Consider the following 14,443-nt stretch of genomic DNA (forward strand, 5'->3'; position numbering starts at 1 on the left):
CTTGCGTCAGTTTGTATTTACTTTTTATGCATACAGGTCGGTGAATAGCAAAGCTAAATCCATAAAATAGATCTATGTGTACCTTTAGAAGTTTTTATTTACCGTTTATATTTTAGAGAATAGGAACCTTGTTGCAGGTATTCTACTGAATTCTTTTCCTTCCAGATTTGAAAATCTGTTGTAAAGGAAGAGCAAAGGTAATTTAATTTCAGCAGACCTGTTCTGACATCATACAGGTCGGTGAATAGCAAAGCTAAATCCATAAAATAGATCTATGTGTACCTTTAGAAGTTTTTATTTACCGTTTATATTTTAGAGAATAGGAACCTTGTTGCAGGTATTCTACTGAATTCTTTTCCTTCCAGATTTGAAAATCTGTTGTAAAGGAAGAGCAAAGGTAATTTAATTTCAGCAGACCTGTTCTGACATGCCTAATTAATTGGAAACACACCTGGGAATTACAGGAGCTTAAAAATAACTCAACTAATTTTCTGGTCAAAAAATAAATTCATGATGAATTTTAAATACAAAAAGAAACTTTTATGAGACTTTTTTGGCGAGGATTTTAAAAGCTTCAATAATTTACACATTGTTCACAGACTTTCAACAGCCACATTGTTCACAGACTTTCAACGGCTAAACTCTTGACTTCCTGAATATTTCTGAAGCATTAAAAAAAAAGAAATCTCTTAGCAAATATGAAATCTATCCTACTCTTTTCAGAATGGTCATCTGACTTCAAGATGGAAAGCATAGATAGAGAATAATAGGAGAAAGGACATCAAATATTTATAGTATATAATTTCGTTCCAGTTTAGAATACAGTATTGTGACAGTTATACAAGTCATATGTAGATACTATTCAAAAGTGTTTCAATAAGAGGATGGCAGAATGAATATGAAATTTAGAGTTAAGCATTTTATTTTATTATTCAGTTGTCATCTTTTATTTTAGGTTATGAAGACAGACAAATATGGCAGGTGCACAATGACTAAATTGGCAGAAAAATGAAGTTAAGTAGCTGTAGTTTAATTTATTCATAATATATTAAGAGTACAATTAACAATATTAGCATTTTAGCAGTTAGAAAAAAAGAACATGGCATATTTTGATTGTGCTTCAATTTATTCACATGGAAATTTTAAGAAGTTTACTTAAAGAGAAAGAAGAGATCACTAAATATATCCGTAGGGATCAATAGTTAATATTAAATTTTTAAAGGAATGTTTTGCATAATAAAGACATCTCCATGTCCTAGACACAGGTCCATTTCAACAGTATTGTGAAGTTCTGGTAACCTACCGCAGTGACTTCTCAACTTTCTTGACTACAACCTACAGAAAAAAAGTATACTGTAAAATCACAGTGCTTGAAGGAAGCCAATGAGACAATCTAGTTCATTTCCTCCCATTGAACCTGAATCATAGTGAAGCTTTTCTATCCTTAAAGCTACCATTATTCTGCTCATCGATAAAATGAGGCTAGTAAGATTTGTCTCATTAGAGTAGGATTAAATCAAAAGATGTAGATAAAAGACCTAATATGAGTATACTTATGAGGAAGTAAAAAAAAAAAGGCATTTATTACTACTACTATTATTGATGAGCTGATACAATAACCTCTTTTAAACTGTAAAAACATTTTCAATAAATTTTTTCTCATATTTTCTTAGACAACCTAGTTCATCCTGCTCCAATTCACACTCTACATCTAGCACTTAAAGGTAAAGTCTTCTAATTGATTCGTTTCATGGTTCTTTTGCCAGCCTTCTGTCAGTTTCCAACCTTGTGAGCTACTTTAGGGTAGGAACCATGCTTTATGCCCAGTTCAGAGCATTGAACTGGGCACACAGTAAAGTGTGAATGTGAAAACATTTTTAATATGTTCTTTTATTCCTTTTTAAATTACATTTTTGAAAAAATAATACACATACATAGTTTATATCAAATATATATAACAAAATATAGTAATTTTCTGTCAAACTTCTTTAATTCCTTTCTCCAGAGGCAATCACTTTTGACTTTTTTACTTATTTTTTTATTATTTATTATTATTTATGCCTACAGCACCTGGTCTTCCTAGGTGGTCTCTCATCCAAGTACTAACCAGGCCCGACTCTGCTTAGCTTCCAAGATCAGATATCAGGCTTGTTCAGGGTGGCATGGCCGTAGACCAGGGACTGTGGCTCCACTGGGGCATGAACCCAGGACCTTCTGCATGTAAAGCAGACGTGCTAAACGCTACACTATGGAACCATGTCCACTTTTGACTTTTTTAGAGATTCCTTTTCAGATGGGTCCATATTTCTCAATACTATTCATATACTCCTATATTTTGATTATTCAATTTTAAATGTTATCTATTGACTTTCTAATATGGTGCTTAGGATTTAGCTCTCTGAAACTTCCATCTCCTCTACTTTCCTTTCCCATTTCCCACAGTAGAGATACATTAAAAGTTGTGTTCAGATGTAATTAATTGCTTACATTATTATGACTAAATAATATTTATAGCTGAGCATTTTAGGAATTTAATAAAATTACATTTCCTTTTGATTTTTCTTGACATTAATAATAGCCTTGGTTTTTCATTAAATTGATTTTACTTAAAGTTTTTGCTAATTTTCCACAATAGCCTTTCAGCACCATTTTTCCCAAGATCATTCTCTAGTAATCTGTTCCATGTATTTTTTTATGGAATGAAATCTGGAGACTTCCATTCATTTTCTATTTGAATTGACAGGATATTGTAAAGCACTTGTCCAGGAACCTTATTTCCCTGTCATGCAGAGAATTCCTTTATTTTTCTTTCTATTTGGGTGCCCCGTTTTCTTGATACCCTCTTTTCTTCTTTCTCATTTACTCTCTTGTTTTATTGGAGTACATCCTCTACTTATTTCCCAAGAAAGGGTGCATGGGAAATATAATATTTGAGAATTTGTATATCTGAAATATATTTTACCATAACACTGTTAGAGCATTGATTTCTACATTGAAAGTTTTCTTTTTTTCATAATTTTTAAAGTACTACTACACTCTCTTCTGGAGAAGAATGTTGCTGTTGAGATACCTCATTTTGGTTCCCCTTTTTTACAAGGCATACTTCTTCCTTTTTTCTCTCTTAAGCTTATCTCTGTTATTCTGAAATTTTAGTAATAGGTCTTAGATGGATTTATTGTGTGTGTGTGTGTGTGTGTGTGTGTGTGTGTGTGTGTGTGTGTGACTTAGTGGGCACTTTTAATCTGGAAACTCATGTCTTTCAGTGCTGGTAATTTTTCTTAAATTGTTTTATTGACGATTCCTTAGCTACTGTTCGATCTGATTTCTCTTTTTCAAAATTTCTGTGTCTTAAATATTGTACCCCTTGGACTGTCTTCTTTTCTTATCATTCTCTTATTTCCCATATTTTCATACTCTAGTTTCTAGATGATTTCAGTGACATTATCTTTCATCATTACTATTGAATTTTTCATCTCTGCCATCATGCTTTTTATCATGGCTGTTTTTGTTTCCCAAATGTTCCTTTATATAATAAGAAAGTCTTGCAATATTTTCTCTTACTGCTTTGAGAAAATTTCAACTTTCTTTTCCTTCTAAGATAGTGGCTGCTCCTTACATCTGTTATTCCTATATTCTCTAGAGTCCTTTTTACATTTTACCAGATAATCCCTGGTTACTCCAATCCCCTGTTATACTTACTAATTCTTTATATTAAACTATCCCTGTTCAAATTACTGTGCTTGGGTCCTGATTGCTACAGTCACTTTGAGCCTGTACTTCAAGCCCACAGGAGGCTGTCTGGCATCCATGGAATAATAGCAGAGTATGTAGTGCTCTTCTCCATCTGCCCCTGGCCATCTATCTATTTATTTCCCTAGCTATTCTGACTACTTTGTACTCTGCTTCCCATCTCCAAATATTCATTCTTTTTTTTCAAGAGTACTAAATTATTTGTAGTTTTCAGGATTCACAAAGCAGACTGATACTCCTGAGCCTTAAATGCATGTGATTTTCTCACTCTAGAAATAATAATTTATCTGCACAGTCATCTCTCAGCATTGCTCAATGCCCCATTTCTGAAAAGCCTTCCTTGACCCTTTATCTCCTGAAATTAGTTGTTTTTACCTCTTGATTCCTTAGAGCAAAAGCGATTCACAGGTCTGTCTCCTGAATTCATAGTGAACTCTTTATCTTTCTTTCTCTTACCGGACTAGTACATTGCCCTTTTGTCACACATTAAGAACTCAATAACCTTTGTGAAATGAATGAATGTGTTTAATTTTTCAGGGATCTAATTTACCATTTATGCCATAGAGAACTTAACTATGAATATAAAGCAAAGTCAAGGTGAGATTTTAGGAGAGAGAAAAATGTTAAAAGGTAGGATAATGATCCCTTGATGTATAGCCTTATTTCCACCCTTGTCTTCACCACTACACCTGCATGACTCTGCTATTTCAATGCAACTTCCAGGACAGCTTCAACTTGGAGTTCTTCACAACTCATAAGATTGAGGCAAAGTGACACTTCTAATTTAGATAAAACAAATTGTCAGTATATTACAGTATTCTGGTGGACATTTACATTTATAGTTCAATAGATATAACAGATTCTGCAGTTCTTAAAAAAAATTCAGAAATTAGCATGTCATAGATTGTTTAAATTTACTAATTTAAAATTCTATATTACTGAATTGGGGTTTACTTGGGCTGGAATTTTACCTAGATGTGAAGACTGCTACACTAGGCTACTATGACTACAAACCACTTGATTCTGATGAAAGTAAGATATTTGCCATAATAATGACAGAAAAAAAAATCAACTCCAGCTATCAAGCAAATTTTCCAGATACTGTCTCAGTGATCTTTGAAATACAAATATTTAAATATGTGTTAATTATATTTCTATTTTGTTCAAACATCATGCAAGTTTGTAGAAATTCAGGGTTAAATAAATCTTAGAGTATACAAGTTGTCTCTAGAATGCCTCACTAAACGTAGTGATGTGTTTATTAGACACACAAAATGTTCCTAATGCTTGTGTTTGACTAGTGTCTGTACAGGTTTAAAAAAATGACATTTAAAAAAAAATCTGTGATAGGCAAGAATTATTATCTTTATTTTCCAGTAGAAAGATAACTGAGCAGTGGAGGGGTTATCTATCAAAGGTCACACAGTATGTTGGAAAATAGAACTTTAATCAAGGGCTCTCTCTGTCCACTATTCTGGGATAAATACATAACTTTGACAGAGTAAACTATAAAAAGAAGATCAACATTGTAATTAACCAGTCAGTTCTTTCTTATATAGAGATTCATGCAAGGCTGGACCACCAAATAAAAAAAAAGTCATTGAACACTAACTACCAGATATGTTTAGAGGTCACTACCAGACTTTTCTAAGTGACCTCTAAACATATCAATTCAAAGGAACATTCTGTTAATGACTTTAGATAATTGCTTACATAGCTATTTTATAGAGATTCATGCAAGGCTGGACCACATAAATTCCCTCTTAAAGATTTTTTTTAATCAATGGAAAATTGCAGGTTAAGTAGATGGTGTGCTGTGGTGAAGGATCTGGGCAAAAGAGAAGTAAATCTATTCATTTATCGAGCAAATATTTATTATGGTCCTCCTGTGTTCTGTTCACTGAGATAGGCATATGTAGATAGAAATACAATTTCTTGTGGTGAGCTCTCTAACAATAATGAGTCAAATGCTGAGGGGAACTCAGAGATAGGACCAATCTGCTTGTTTGGGGGAATCAGAGAAATCAGAGAAAACATGATATTTGAGCTGAGTCTTGAGGATGAATTGGGCAATCCAGAAGAAGAGAAAGGAGATCATTCCTATGAAGGGGACTACTATGTGCAAAACTGGAAGTTGTGAAAACATACAACATATTCTAGGAAAGGCGAAGAATTCAGCATGACTTAGAATAGGTTGCATAGAGACCTGAGACTGGAAGGAGAGTTGGGGGTGATATCTGAAAGAGGCTTTTGCCTATGAGTTGTTTGTTTTTTATCTTGTAGGCAACAGGGAGGCATGGGAATCTGATAGATTGTGGCAGAGGTAATGGATAAAACTAGGCATTTAGGTTGAGAGTAGAGGAGATACCAAGTGCTAAAATTCGGGAAGAAATATAAAGGAGATAAAAGACCTGCATAATTATTCCTAAATCTGGCATACTCTTTTTGATGGGTGGTGGAGTGGGTAATAATTTCATATATTAATTTTGTGGTTTCCTGCCCTGCAGGCCCTCTTTTCCTTTCAAATTGCCATTAGGACTTTAGCCTCTGGTTCCATTTCTTATCTTAGTGTTCTGCTTTCTTTCAGAACGTTACTCGTGACTTGTTTGAAGATCCTGTTCACTATCATTTAGTTCTTCTTTATTAGTGATGATACTTTGAGAAGGTTAGTCTCAGCATAACATGTAAGAGAAAAACTCATCACCTTGGAAATCTAAGGATGTGTATAATACAGAAATACCATACAAAAAGTTCCCACTTCTTGAAATTTTTCGAGGTCTAGTGGTCTGGAACATGTTGACATATCCTCTTGAAGATAAAGGACAAGTTACTACATCTCACCCATCTAACACTAAGGAAGAGGCAAACACCCAATGGACCTCTTTGGATTTTTGGAGATAATATATATCTCATTTGGACAGGCTGTTCCATCCATTTACCAAGTATCTCCAAAGGCTGCTAGTCTTGAGTAGGACTAGTGGAATAAAAAGGTTCTGTATTAGGCCTAGGCTTCCATACCACTTGCCGCTCCACAATTTGGGCCATGTGACTGAACAGATGTGATGGTTCTTGAAGTGGAAGAGGTAGATAGTGCTGTGTGCAACCTTTGGCAGGTCTCTACAAGTGAATCATAGAATGGAACTTTAACAATTTTGGAGCAAAGTTTTGCCTTATCTGCAAAAATCTTTCCTGCTTTCGAAAAGCAGCTTTTGGCTTGTTAACTGGACAAGCCACAAATAACTGCAAACTGAATGATGGGCCACTGAGTTACTAAATTACCTGAGCTGCCTAGCATGAACCAAGTATTCGGCATCAAGCCAAAATGTTACGCATATACAGTAGTACTTTATCATCAAATGAAAGTAGTATGTATAAGATCAGGTTCAAGCAGGTCTTGAAAGCACAAGTTACTGTTTGAGCAAGTGTCACAGATGCTCATAGCCCATATTTCTGCCTAAGTTGCTCCCTCCATTTCAACCTGTGCCTATGGCCTCATGGGAACTCCCTATGACTAAAGGAGAACAGAACTTGGGATATGGCAATCCATTATTTATGGACTCAACATAGAATTCCATACAGCATTACCTCAGGCCATTGAACCTATTTTATAACAAATGAAGTGTGGCAGTGGGCTCATGTTCATAGAATTCACTAATCTTGGCATTCTACCTATCACCTTGAAACAACTGGCCTTATAAAACAGTGGAATGTCCTTTTGAAAACTCAGTTGCGGTGCCAGATGGACAGCAACACCTTTGGGAGTTGAAATGATCCCCTTCAGGTATATTAGGTATATCATCAGAGTCTGAGACCAATATATGGTACTATTTCTCCCACAGCTAGGATTCAAGGGGTAGAAATAGGAGTGGCCATTTATCAGAATTTTTTGCTTCTTATTCCTGCAACACTTGACTGCTGGTTTGGCGGTCTTAGTTCTCAAGGAAGGAATATTTCTACTAGGAGACACAGTAATGGTTTCACTTAATGACTACATTGGTTATTAAGACTGACAGCTGGCCAATATTGGCTCCTTATGCCACCAAACCAATTGTCAAAAGAGATGAAGAGAGAAGAAAGGGGAATGTTATAGGGAGAGTTACATAGAAGGCTTCAGTTATGTTGGTATTTATTTTTTAAGCTGCATTGCAACTCTGTGTAGTTATATTGTTCCATATGATTTTGTATGTCAGAAATATTATTATAAAAATAATTACCTAAACTATATAAAAATATTTGTGAACAAAATATTTATGAAGAAAATTCACCTAATATTTGTAAAGGAATACCTGATATTTACATTTAAAAAACTTCACAAGTACAAAAGAGAAATAAGAACTAATAGAATTGACTCTTAAAAATATAAATTTTTAAGAAACTATAATGGTGGATCCATGTTATTATGCATTTGTCCAAACCCTTAGAAGTACAGCACAAAGAGTGAACCCTGATGTAAACTATGGTCTTTGGATGATAATGCTGTGTCAATTAGGCTCATCAATTTTAACAAATGTACCACTGTTGTGGGGGATATTGATGATGGGAGAGGCTATGGATATGTAGGGGAAGAAAGTATATAAGAAATCTCTATCTCCTGCTCAATTTTGCTGTAAGAACTGTTCTAAAAAATAAAGTTTATTAAATGAACAAAAAGATGAATTTTTATATGTAAAAGGATTGAAACAATATTGTCTAAACTAGAACACTACCACAAATATGAAAAATATGATATTCTTAGTATATAGAGGTCACACAATCAATAAAAAAAACAAAAGCCCTTACAGAAAAATGGCAAAAACATATGAACACACAATTCTCCAATAGGAGATAAAAATAGCTATAAAATATAAGAAACTAATTGACCAGTTTTTAGTTAACTTGACTAGTAATCAAATAAAAGCATAATAAATAAGAGTTATTTTTTTATATCCAAAAATGGCAAAGATTTAAACTTAATTACTCTTTATGTTGATTAGGTAACACACATTCTCAAATATCCTCAGCATTTTAGAAAGTTGGTCCCTTTGCCTCAATAACTTGCTTTCTGGGACTTAATTGTAGAGGTCCAATCAAAGCTATAGTTTTCCTGACCAGAGAGAAACTGGGGCATGACACAAGTCTTGGTTCACATACCTCTTCTACTTCTTACTGATTATGTGATGTAGAGTAAGTTACTTTTTTCTTCTCACTGAGCCTATTTCCTTTAAAATGTGGATAATTATATCTGCCTTATAGAAATTCATGAAGATTAAACTAAATAATGTAATTAACAACTTAGCATAGGGTTAAACATTCAGAGTTATTTATCCAATAGCCATTTTATCGTGTTTCTTACAGCAATATATATAATCTTAAATATTTAGATATTATCAAAACACCTAATATGTAGAGAGATAGGCAAAAATATTATGGGACTGTTTTCAATGGGAATAGTATTTGGCTGTTAAATATATTTTCTAAAAATGTCTATTGACAAAGAATATACTCACAATACAATGTTAAATGAAAAAAAAAAATAGACCAGGATAAAGAGCTCTATACAAATTATGATCTCACATATCAAAATGTATGCAGAAAATGCACCCCAAGTTAATATTGGTATTTTCTTCTTTATGCTTTTTGATATTTTCCAAGTCTCCTACCATGATCATCATTATTTTCATAATTATAAAGTCACAATAGAAAAAATTTACAAAGGTAATATGATGGAAAAGAGTATATTTAAATTTAATTTACATATAAATTTAATTTATATTTAAATGTAAGTAAATTATAAGAAGCATTACTAACATCTGTTTAAAAGGATATATTTAACATATCTCATTGATTTGTTAAGCATATGATATATTATTTCATGCATTTTAAAATTAATTCTAACTTTCTTGGCTCTTCATGTAATTAAACAAATTGAGAACTACCAGAAAGAGAATTGAGGACATAGATATGACATTTTAAGCACTATGGCCTGGGTGGCCATTAGGTTTATCTCCACAATTTGCACATATATTTCTTCATATATTTATTCAACAAACATTAGACCACTTATTACCTGTCAGGTACTGTGCCAGGCATGAGGCATATAGGAATTAGGATGGGATGGTCCCTGTCTTCAAGGGTCTCATAATTTGATGGAAAGAAAAATAATGACTAAACTATACATTATACATGGGGATAGTTAAAAAGTGCTATGGGTACATAAATGCAGGAGCCACGCATTGTTTGATTAGGGCATTTAGCCAAACAATATCATAAATATATTTCGAATTAGGAATTCTAGTAAAATGAGATTAAAACCTTATCTATGTTATTTTAAGTGAAGAAATTTGTGATGGAATAACTTTTTTCCTGGGATGAGGGAGGCCGTGTTGGAGAGCTATTAAAGAAAAAGCAATAAAGTCAAAAGATCCTAACTATGGACCTTGAATTTGGGCTTATTTGCTGTCAAGTATCAATTTTTTAAAAAAAAGAAACCAGCACTGAGGAAAAATAGAATTGTTTCTTTTCATTTTAAAAATACATTTATTTTAAATGCATTAATTCAAGAGAGACAGAAAAGAGCATAGTAGGGGTGGGGGAGGAAAAACAATCTCTTTATATAATTTAGGTTAAAAGTGTAAAACCTAGTGGGCAGAAATTATTTTACGGTGGGGTTAAAAGGAAGGAGAAATGTGACTAATGCAAAGTTAACAAATGTTCATTTATTAGTTAGAAGGAAATGTGTATAGAAACAATAAGTTCCAGGAAGAGAATAACTCTACTTCAAATGTGAGTGAAATGAAACTGGAGAGCTAAGGACAAAAAAAAAATCAGGGTTCGACAAAGGAAATTTTCAAAGGATTTGGCAAGTGAGTTAACTTCACATACGGTGAAGGTATAATTGGTAAGGTTGCTACTTACATTTAAAAAAAGCATAATTTTTTGACCTCTCTATCTTGATACCTTTCTAGAATCTTGAATTCTACTTGTTCAAAATGGAACTCTTCAATTTCCCATACAAAACCCATTTTTCCTCTTGATTCACCTATTACTATTAATTATAATATTAATTTTCTGATCACCTAGATGCCAACTGCATTTTGTCTTTACCATTTCCTACATTCAATTATTTGTCTAGTTGTCCAGATTCCCACTGTCTAATCTGTCTTTCTTTCCTTCCTGTTTCCAAGATCACCACCTTAATCTTGGACTCTGTTATTTCTTGCCTGGGCTCTCAGAGTCTGCTAGCTCTTTCTCACAATGTACGTTTGGTGATGTCATCTTCTGATGGCCAGATCTGATCACATCACTCTACCTGCGCAAAACCTTTCCAGGACTCCTCATTAATTCAGAATAAAGTCAGGAGTTCAAGGTTGCCATAATGTGCCTACAACCTACTTTCTTAGGTTTATTTCCAATTACTTCTTTATAGTCATCTTATATTCTAATTAAATTGAACTTTTCACTGCTGCACCGAAACAACCCATGCTTTTGCATCTCCATATCTTTGTGTTTGTGTCCCCTCTGTATGAAATATCCTCCTTTTCCCCATCTAGCCCACATGCCCTAATCTATTGTTAAAGACCCATCTTCACATCCCTCTAGAAGATCTTCCTGGTATATCGGATTCTTTGGAGTTGTTTTCTAGTTTGAATTCTCTTCATATTATATTTTATGCCACTCCCCTCATTCTATCTTTTTACAGGAATATATGAATTATTTTTATTTCTCATACTAGATTATAGCCTTTTCCAGAAAAGGGATTTGTGTATTGCTCATCTTTCTGGCTCTTCAAATTAGGTTACGCACTTAGTAAATATTTCTTGTTTGAATGAGGATTAATCAATAATTACTAACAAAGCAAAGTACTATTTACAAAAATATGATTCATTTGAACTTTCATTCAAAATTTTAAATTTAGGACATATTCTTTCCTAATCAAAAGTACTATGTAATAAAATAAAAGTTATCTTCTCTTATTTTGGCAACCTCTCCATAGTTCAGTTGGAGGAAATCTGAATTGTTCTTAACACAAGTGTCCACATTAAATAAATGTTACATGTTAAACACAACTAAATGCTTCTCATTTAGAGATTCAGGTGTGAAAAAAAAAACATTGCATATAGACAGATAATGCAGTCAGCCTTGTTCTAAAATTATTAAAAATTGGTTTTAAAGTGCCTTCTATCCAGTAAAATTTCACACATTTCATATTTTAATTTTTAAAGTACAAAAATATTTTTTCAGTGTATTTGCACTAAAATTATTTAACAACCATTTTATATTTGACCAGCTTTACTATTCCAATATGTTAAAGGTTTTAAAATTTGTTTTTCTCTTTTTGAAAATAGAATATGAATGCAGTTAATTCAAACACTAAAATCATTTACTTGAAGATTCTTCTATAGGCTGAAATAGTTCAAGTGGAGTCTAAACGTGGAAAAGCATACTCCTACTATCTTAAATTATGAATTACAGAAAAGAAATCTTTAGAAATTGAAATTTGGTTGATTTTAATGGGAAATTGGGAACTCTGAAAAGTGACTTTGGCGTGTAATGATGTTATTTGTTTTCATCTCTTCTATTAAATGAAGGCAATTATTCAGCCTATTGTCATTCATATGTTATTCATTAAGCGAATTAGAAATATATTTCTCCTACATCACACTTTTCCTCATTCTCTTTTTAAAAATTAATTATCTTCTTCATTACCCTATTAATGAAGTTAATTGTTTGCCTGGGCAGGGTTTGCCCAGTTTCACCCTGTTAGACCTCCCTGAGCTCCAGGCTTTTCATGCTGCTGCAACACTGGGACTGGAAATTTCCTATATGATATCTGTATACACCGTACACTACAAGCAGCAGAGAATATTATTTGGTGTGGTTCCTTTTTGGTTCCTGGCCTACCACCATTTTCTTCTCTTTAGATCGAATCTATTTTAGTGAGCCTCTAAAATGAAAAGTTAATGGATAAATGGAAGAATAAAGTTTATTTATTCTTACTGTATTGTGCTCAATGTCTTGTCTGGCACTACCCGTAGTAAATCTGCTTTTTTACCCACTCTAGAAAACATGTGACTTGCAGGTGATGGGAAAACAATCATCACCAGTTCTTGGTGTCTCAGCTCCCACTAGGTGTATAGTGTTGATTCTGTATTACAGACTCTAGTCTACCAAATGCCTAGGATCTTCCATGAATCACAGGCTCAAGATACACCTCAGGTCACACTAGAGCCAAGGACCTTCGGAGATAGCACAGCAAGATATCTGCTCACTTCTCAAAAAGTTATTTTGTGGAAATAAATACTTTACTATATCATACTGTGATTTGGAAGAATGAACCATTATCATCCTATCACAATTCTTCTATATATAAGATAGATAGACTTTTTAGGTCTAAAGCAGTTTTATGGTGGGCAATGCAGATTTCTGTTTAGAGAATTTTCTCTATGAGTAACCTCAGTTTTTATTATCATATTTCTTTTACAATGTAAGATTTTCTTTTCCATCCTGACTTATGATTGGTAGTTATTAGAACTAGGCAATGCTGAGCATGAAGAGCTGAACAGAAAAGAAGTAATACAAATTACTTGGTCAGAGAGCCTCTCAAAGGACTTAAATAAATTTGGAATGGAAGATGCAAGACTACTTTAAATTTAATTAACTTGCTATATAAATGTTGAAAAACAATTACCAAATCTTTAAAATTTTAAGGATCAAGATTAAAGGTTTAAAAGAAATTCAATTTCTTTGATACACAAACTTAACCCTCCTTTAATGTGCTTCGTTCTTGTAATTCTGTGATTTATCCATGTGCATTTGCATTTGTCATATTTTTTTCTGTTTTTCTTTCTTATTATATCATTAATCTCCTTTGTGGGCAGGGACCACTGCAAATCTTTAATTATGCCAGATGTCTCTGACTACTGAATAAATATTAGTTGATTGAGCCATGAGGATTTTTTTTCATGATTTCCATCTTACTATACCTAACAATTATTAAATTTTTGTTCTAGCTGTCTGCATGGGCAAGAGTGGTCTGAATGTGGGCTGGGAAGTGGGCACAGTCTGTATTTTTAAAATGTTTATGCCCTTTTACATATACATAATATGAACATTTATGTGTGTATATATAAACATATGTACATATATATACTATATGTATATATATATACACACAAATGTTAGAACCATACATTTTTCACAGTCATAGAACATATATGTTTATATTTTTTTTTCTTTGAGTGTAGTGATTGTTTTTTACCACTACAAACCATTCAATGTATGGTTCCTGTTTCATACATGGGAGTTGCTCAAAAAATGTTTGTGCCTCTTGTTGATAGATGAAAGGACTCTGTAGTTGTTTATTTTCTGTCATCTCCATGGAACTGATAAAATAAAAATTAGCATTCAAATAATAAAAGTTAAAGTCCAAGAATAGTCCAGGTCATCCTTGAGCCCATTGTGTCTCCCCAGAATCCAAAAGATGTGCTTCACCCAGCAGAACTTGTTGTAACCACAGAACCAACTCAAACTGGTCCTATCCTGTTTCTAACAAGGCCAAGAACCAGAATTTAAACCTTGAATACATCACTTAAGAGTAACACCTGTGAACCCTTAATTGCTACCCCTTGAAACCCCACCCCGAACCCTGAATCAAGGAGACAGATTTCAGCCTTGCCTCCCGTTTTCTTGCCAGTCACCTCTCAAAAGCTGGTGC

General features: G+C 33.3%; 1 pseudogene; it reads right to left on the minus strand.

Moving 5' to 3' along the window:
• Window positions 1-2,058: 2,058 nt before the first annotated feature.
• On the minus strand, window positions 2,059-2,174 carry LOC112474380 (annotated as a pseudogene).
• Window positions 2,175-14,443: the final 12,269 nt, after the last annotated feature.

This window comes from Pteropus alecto, unplaced genomic scaffold (assembly GCF_000325575.1).
Source record: "Pteropus alecto unplaced genomic scaffold, ASM32557v1 scaffold79, whole genome shotgun sequence".
Lineage (NCBI taxonomy): Eukaryota > Metazoa > Chordata > Mammalia > Chiroptera > Pteropodidae > Pteropus > Pteropus alecto.